At 41.4% G+C, this 8,045-nt stretch overlaps 1 pseudogene; it reads right to left on the bottom strand.

The window, feature by feature from the left end:
- Window positions 1-447: 447 nt before the first annotated feature.
- On the bottom strand, window positions 448-1,724 carry LOC110314158 (annotated as a pseudogene).
- Window positions 1,725-8,045: the final 6,321 nt, after the last annotated feature.

Below are 8,045 nucleotides of genomic sequence, written 5' to 3'. Positions count from 1 at the left end.
TAAAAAGGCCAAGCTTTCAGGTATCTTCAAACTCCAGAGGTTCCTACCCTTTGGTAGAGCTCCTTCTCGGGTCCTGGGCTGAGAAACAAGCAGATCTATAAACCAAGAACACAGATCTAAAGACCAAGTGAGGGTCTGGATGATAACTACATGGGCTTGTGACCATCACTAGCAACATCCAGCCTCAGGACTTCTAAGACTTCTGAGGTCATGTCTCCTGTGGATGCCTCCCAGATACCTCTCTGTTCCCCTGCCACACTTGGAACAGTATGAGGGATACAGCAGAGGTCAAAGACAGAGGGACCAGTCCCAGTGGGTGTAAGGGGAGGAGTGTGGGAGAGAAACACTGTCCAGGCTACTGCTAAGTTGGTGACATTTGCTCTTGGGAATGAGAGGTAGGGCCTGGAACAAGCATCACAGCTGGAAGGTGAAGGACAGCCCTAGCACTCAGTAGCAATAGTGATCAGGCTTGAAGAGGCCATTAATGGGCATGCCCAGGTACTGGGCCTGCTTCTCAGCTTGGTCAGCTTCACATTCAGCTTGTCCAGGTGGGCTTCAGCCACTGCCACATCCAGCTTCTTAGGAAGGAAGTGAACGGGGTTCACAGCTCAATCTGTGCCATCACCTGGTTGGAGAAGGAGTTGCTTATCATGAAGCTGAGGTGACCCAGGGCACAAACCAGGTTGACCAGACAGCCTTCAGCCAGCAAGATGATGTGGTTCCCATTCTCTTGCTAGTAGCAGTTCATGTGGGGCTTGATGTTCACCTTCTCCATGGTGTTCTCATTGAGCCACTTCACATCAATCTCCACATCAAAGTGTCCAATGTTACAAACAATGGCATCATCCTACATCTGCTCAAAGTGCCGGCCAAGGATGATAGCAACTTAGCCTGTGGTGGTGACAAAGATGTTGCCCTCCTTACAGGCTTTGTCCATGGTGGTTACCTCATAGCCTTCCATGGCAGCTTGCAGTGTATTGATGGGGTCAATCTTGGTGATGATGACTTGGGTCCAGAAACCTCTCAGGACCTGGGCACAGCCGTTGCCCACATCACCATAGCCTGCCACCACTGCCTCCTTGCCCACAATCATCACATCTGGTGCCTGTTGGATGCCATCTATGAGGGACTCCCGGCAGTCATAGAGGTTGTCAAACTTGCTCTTGGTGACAGAATCATTGACATTAATGGCAGGCACCTTTGTATCCTATTGGACATCATCTTGTAGAGGTTGTAGACCCCAGTTGTGGTCTCCTCAGAGATACCTCAGATGCCTAACAGAAGCTGTGGGTATTTGGTGTGGATGGGGTGAGTAAGGTCACCACCATCATCCAGAACCACGTTGTGGGGTCCATCCTTGAAGTACAACGTCTGCTCAATGCACCACAGGTACTCCTCATCTGCCTCACCCTTCCAGGCAAACACTGGAATGCCAGCCTTGGCAATGGCAGCCACTGCATGGTCCTGAGTAGAGAAGATGTTGCAGCTGGACCACCACACCTCAGCCCCCAGGGCCACAAGATCCTCAATGAGAACAGCAGTCTCCACTCCATGGTCATATGCAGGCAGCCAGCAATGTGAGCACCCTTCAGTGGCTTGGAGGCTGAGTACATCTCCTGCTTAGGCATCAATCCTGGCATCTCATTCTCAGTTATGTACAGGGCCTTCCATTCCCAGGCAGCCAATCCTATGTCTGCGACTTTGTAGGGCAGTTTATCAGACATGTTTGCAGAGCTTCTGCTAGGAGTGGTGAACTCAGTGAAGGGGGCCAAGAGGTGCAGGGCAGGGCTACTTTGCTCTCTCTTAATAGTCAACTATTGTTATTATAACATTTAACAGTTTGTTATAACTATATGTTTGTATATATTATTGGAATATAAAATGCATTATGTCTGTCACTAGTATTTATCAATATATGGTCTATTCATTAATATTTTATTATGTTATATACTGGCTGGTTTTGTGTGTCAACTTGACACAAGCTGGAGTTATCACAGAGAAAGGAACTTCAGTTGGGGAAGTGCCTCCATGAAATCTGACTGTGGGGCATTTTCTCAATTAGTGATCAAGGGGGAAGGGCCCCTTGTGGGTGGGACCATCACTGGGCTGGTAGTCTTGGGTTCTATAAGAGAGCAGGCTGAGCAAGCCAGGGGAAGCAAGCTAGTAAGAAACATCCCTCCATGGCCTCTGCATCAGCTCCTGCTTCCTGCCCTGCTTGAGTTCCAGTCCTGACTTCCTTTGGTGATGAACAGCAGTGTGGAAGTGTAAGCTGAATAAACCCTTTCCTCTCCAACTTGCTTCTTGGTCATGATGTTTGTCCAGGAATAGAAACCCTGACTAAGACATGTTATAAATAATATTTTATACTGTGTTATATAATATATGTATATACTATGGTTTTTATCTTAAGACTGTTACTTTCATAGCAAATTTTAGGTATACAACACAATACATTAACTATAAATAGAAAAATTTACTCTTCTAGGTAGGTAAGCATTGTCATTATAGGTATACTAATTCATCACTTAAAGGTATGAGAAAAAGTAATACAGTACTGGGAATTTATAAAACTGTAAGACATATATAATGGAACATGTACTTGTCCACATAATAATGAAATAATAACTCTTGTTTACAAGTTTTATAATTGTAAAAGGTGGTAGATTGAAAGGCTATTTAATTTTTTTTTTTTACTTAGCTCTATTTGACTGGTTGATTCTTGATTTTATATGGAACTAGAAGTGAAATACATTAACATTCCATGTGAAATTTCTGTGTTAGGTTTGCTCTAGCCAAATATTCATCAAAGGATATATTTATTTTAATTTTGTTTTTGATTAAAATATAAACAGATTTTACATTAACCAAGCTCTCACCATCCATTTACTTCATAAGGGATAATTCATTTTTTGTGCCAGCTAGTATAAGAAACATTATACATAGGTATACTAAACCTCAAAGGATAAATACATTGCTTTTATTTGTATTTCTATTTCAATGTGAGTTTGTATGCATTGACAGCCACTGATAACCAACTTATCCAAAAAGTTAGAATAAGACTGAACTGTTTCTTAATATGGATACTGCCTTTGGACCCTTTAGTTAGTTTGTCTAGGGATTTACCTACTTGTTAATACTCTCAAAGAACCAGCTTTTGGTTTGTTGAATACTTGTATTGTTCTCTTTGATTTTATTTTGTTGATTTTTGCACTGAGTTTGACTATTGCCTGCTGTCTACTCCTCTTGGGTGAGTTTGCTTCTGTTTGTTCTGGAAATCTCAGGTGTACTACTAAGTTTGTAGTATAAGATCTCTCCAGCTTTTTGTTACCAGGGCAAGTGGTAAAATAACCTGGTCATCCTCTTAGATGAAGATAAACCATCTGACAAAATATAACATTCCTTCATGTTAAAAGTATTGGAGATATCTGGAATTCATAGTCCAGACCTAAATATAATAAAAGAAATTTAAGACAAATGAACAGCCAATATAAAATTAAATGGAGACATACTTGAAGCAATCCCACTAAGATCAAGGAAAAGACAGAATGCCCATGTTCCCCATATCTATTCAATATTGTACTCAAATTGCTAGCTAGAAAAATAAGACAGCAAAAAGAAGTCAAGAGGATGCAAATTGGCAAAGCAGAAATAACTGTATCACTATTTGCAGATGATATGGTAGTATACATAAGCAACCCCAATAAATGTACCAGAGAACTTCTCCAGCTGATAAACAACTTCAACAATGTTACCAAATATAAAATTAACTCAAGTAAATCAGTAGCCTTCCTTTATACAAGTAAGAAACAGGCTGAGAAAGAAATTAGAGAAACAACTTCCTTCAAACTAGTCACAAATGATATAAAATATCTTGGGGTAACTCTAACCAAACAACTGAAATATTTGCATGATAAATAACATCAAAGCTCTCAAGAAAGAAATTAAAGATCTCAGAAAATGGAAGGATATTCTATGGTCATGGATTGGCAGAATTAACATAATAAAATGGCCATCCTGCTGAAGGAAATCTATATATTCAATGCAAAAACCCAGAATAGCAAAAACAATTCTTAACAATAAAAGAACAGCTGGGGAAATCACCATCCTGAACTTCAACCTTTACTGCAGATCAATAGTAATAAAAAACTGCATGGTATTGATACAGATACAGACATGTTGATCAATGGAATAGAATTGAAGACATAGAAAAATACCCACACACTTATGGACAATTGACCTTTGACAAAGAAGCCAAAAATATACATGGAAAAAAGAAAGCATCTTCAATAAATGGAGCTTGTCTAACTGACTGTCTGTATGTAGAAAAATGCAAACAGACCCATATTTATGGCCTTGCTCAAAGCTCAAGTCCAAGTGGATCAAGGACCTAAACATAAAACCAGATACACTGATTCTAATAGAAGAGAAAGGGGGAAAGAGACTTAGCACAGGGGGCAATTTCCTAAGCAGAACTCCAATGGCTCATGCTCTAAGATCAAGAGTTGATGCATAGGATCTCATGAAACTGGAAAGCTTCTATAAGGCAAAGGACATAGTCAATATCAGCAACCTAAAGATTGGGAAAAAAATCTTCACTAACCCCACATCCGATAGAAGGATAATGTCCGAAATATATAAAGAACTCAAGAAGCTAATCACCAGAAAACCAAACAACCTGATCCAAAAATGGAGTGCTACACCATCTCTAAGAGGATCTGTGCGACAAGTTCCACAGATTGAGGCAATTGACCTTAAAATCAGGAGGTCTCCTAGAACCAGTTGTGGAACTCTTCGCCAAAAGAAAAAATAAAATAAAATATTGAGCCGTAGTTCTCATGGCAATCTATCTGTTTTGTTTTCTCTTATTTCTTTTTTTTTTATTTGCATGTTCCTGGTAGCCTAGGACAAGAGCTAAAGCAAGAATAATGGGTAAGAAACCATCCCTAGAGTTGGGGTAACTAACATGATCTTATCCCTGGGGAAACCGAAGCTTTACTTTTTAAATTATTTACAAAACTATTATGATAGATAAAAATTTTCTCAACAATAAAATTTCATATAGCTACATATGTATCACTGTAGGTGGGTTTTGGTATATGGTAAAGAAAGCCTTAACTAGAAAGTATTAAAATAGTTTAAATTTACGTATTGAAGATTTATAAAAAATCAGCCATTAGACATTAAATAATAATTGACCATGGGGCTGGAGAATTAGTTCAGTGGTTAAGAGCACTGACTGTTGAAGATTTATTAACCTGCTGCTGGAAATATGCCACTAGCCTGAGACGACAGCCCCCACTGAATATATCCTTGTAGAATTGTTATATTTTGATGATTTATAATGATGTTACCTGTTCTGTTTGTGATTCATTAAACACATAGTTTCAAAGTTGTAACACATTTGTGCTTTACTGTGCCAAATGAATTTTGTTGCTATTTGCTATTGTTGCACTGGATATAGTTTTTAAGAGATGTAATGTTTGTTTTTTTTAATGTCTCACCTGCTTGAGACGTTCAAAATACACTCAGATTCAAACTGCCTCTGTGTTTGTTTCAGTTTGACACCGCCTAATCCTTACCCACCTAGCTTCAAGGACCCTCATTCCAGGGACCCCCATTCCTGACTGGGGTGGTCTGTGGCAATGGAGTATAGCACTAAAACAAGATTTCACAACTGAGGAATCCCAAATGACTGAGAAGCACCTAAAGACATAATCAAAGTCCTCAGTGATCAGAGAAATTCAAATCAAAATGACCCTAAGATTCCTCCTTACACCAATCAGAATGGCTAAGATCAAAACCTCAGGTGACAACACATGTTTGAAAGGAAATAGAGATAGAGGAACTGGTGGGATTGCCAACTGGCACAACTACTCTGTAAATCAATCTGGAGGTTCCTCAAAAAATTGGAAATAGATCTCTACCTGAAGACTCTGCAAAACCACTCTTGGGAATATAACCAAATGATGCCCCACCGTGCCACAGGGGCACATGCTCCACTATGTTCATAGTGGCCTTATTTGTGATACCCATGAGTGGAAAACAACCCAGACATCCCACGACAGAAGAATAGATAAAGAAAATGTGCTTCATTTACACAGTGGAAGATTACTCAGCTATTAAGAACAAGGACATCCTGAGTTTTGAGGCAAATGGTTGGAACTAGAAAATATCATTCTTAGTGAGATAACTCAGACCCAAAGGACATGCATGGTAAGTACTCACTAATAAGTGGATTTTAACCCCCCTCCCCCCCAAAAGGATACAATACCAAAGATTCAGTCTATAGAATTCAAAAAGCTGAAATGTCCAATGGAGAAAGGCTTGTTCCTACTTGGGAGAGAGAAGAAAGCAATCATAATTGGGGAGGAAGGGGGGGACCTAGAAGGAAAAGTGGATGTGGGGAGTAGGGGAGAGAAGGGAACCTGATCTAGTATTGGGTGACGGAAAATGACTGAAGCCCTGATGGTCAGCAGAAAGGATGGAAATAGATAATCTTGGGAGGTAGTAGGTTGTGGGGACACTCCATAATGTACCAGAGACCTGGATGGTGAGAAAGTCTCAGGACTCAAAGGTATGAAATTGAAAGTCTCGGGACTCAAAGGGATGAAATTAGAAGAAATGCCTGAGAGTAAGGAGAGAAAACTTATAGAGCTCACCTACAGGAGGAAGACAGCACATAACATGAGGGAAGGAAGGCCATCTCACAGTCACATCTCTGACCTGTAATTGTTCCGGTCTGAAAGAATTACAGGGATGGAAACTGCGAGGAGCCTGAGGAAAAGAAGGTCCAGCTACAGGCCCAAAGTGGAATCCAGCTCAAGGGGAGGTCTCAAGGCCTGACACTATTACTGAGGTTATGGAGCACTCACAAAGAGGGACCTAGAATGACTGCACTCTGGAAGACCCAGCAAGCAGCTGAAAGCATCAGATGCACATATTCACGTTTGTACCCAACCAATGGACAGAAGCAGATGACCCTTGTAGTTGAATTAGGTAAAGGCTGAAAGAAGCTGAGGAGAGCTGGTCAGCATCACCCTCACGCAATCTTTGGCTCGATCTCAGAGGAGGGTCCAAAGTTCCCCAGAGGACGCTCCACACTGCAGGTAACCTAGCATAACTGTGTCCGTGAGATCACTGGTGAGTCGAACACAACATCAGTTCCAAAATATCCAGCGGGTCTTGTGCTAGTGGCAACAGGGTCAAAGGATAAAGGCAAGCCCTAGGACACCCAGAATCTTGGGATCACTGAGACCAGTCTATGCAGGAGAGCACGTGGGTAGCAGAAGCAACAGGGCTTCTTGGACAGGGTCCCATTGGGCCTTCATCCTCAGCAAGGAGGCAGAGCTGAGACCCAAACCCCAGGGCACCTTCCTTGCCAGAGGAGGGTCGGCCTCCAGGGAGGGATCTGACCCCATGACTCAGGAGGTAGATCTGAGCTCCAGTCTTCTATGCACCTTCCCTACAAAAGGAGAGCTTGCCTGAAGAAAGAGTTCTGACCACTGGGCCCAAGGAGAGAGTTGGACTCACAGGACTGCTGACAGAGGCTAAAGAACCACAGGAGGAACAAGCTCCAGCCACAGAGAGCTAGACCATCTAACACCAGAGATTACCAGATGGCAAAGGCAAATGAAAGAATCTAACCAACAGAAAACAAAACCACTGGGCATCATCAAAAGTCAGTACACCCACCCACCACAGCAAGTCCTGGATATCCCAACACAACCGGAAAAGCAAGATTCTGATCTAAAATCATATCTCGTGATGATAGTAGAGGATTTTAAGAAGGACATTAATAACTCACTTAAAGAAATACAGTAGAACACTGCTAAACAGGTAGAAGCCCTTAAAGAGGAAGCACAAAAATCCCTTAAGGAATTACAGGAAAACACTGCTAAGCAGGTAGAAGTCCTTAAAGAGGAAACACAAAAATCCATTAAAGAATTACAGGAAAACTCAACTAAACAAGATCTAAAAATGGAAGTAGAAACAATGAAGAAAACCCAAAAGGAGACAAATCTGGAGATCGAAACCCTAGGAAAGAA

Source organism: Mus pahari, chromosome X (genome assembly GCF_900095145.1).
Source record: "Mus pahari chromosome X, PAHARI_EIJ_v1.1, whole genome shotgun sequence".
NCBI classification, from domain to species: domain Eukaryota; kingdom Metazoa; phylum Chordata; class Mammalia; order Rodentia; family Muridae; genus Mus; species Mus pahari.
This window is presented reverse-complemented; position numbering and strand designations above follow the sequence as displayed.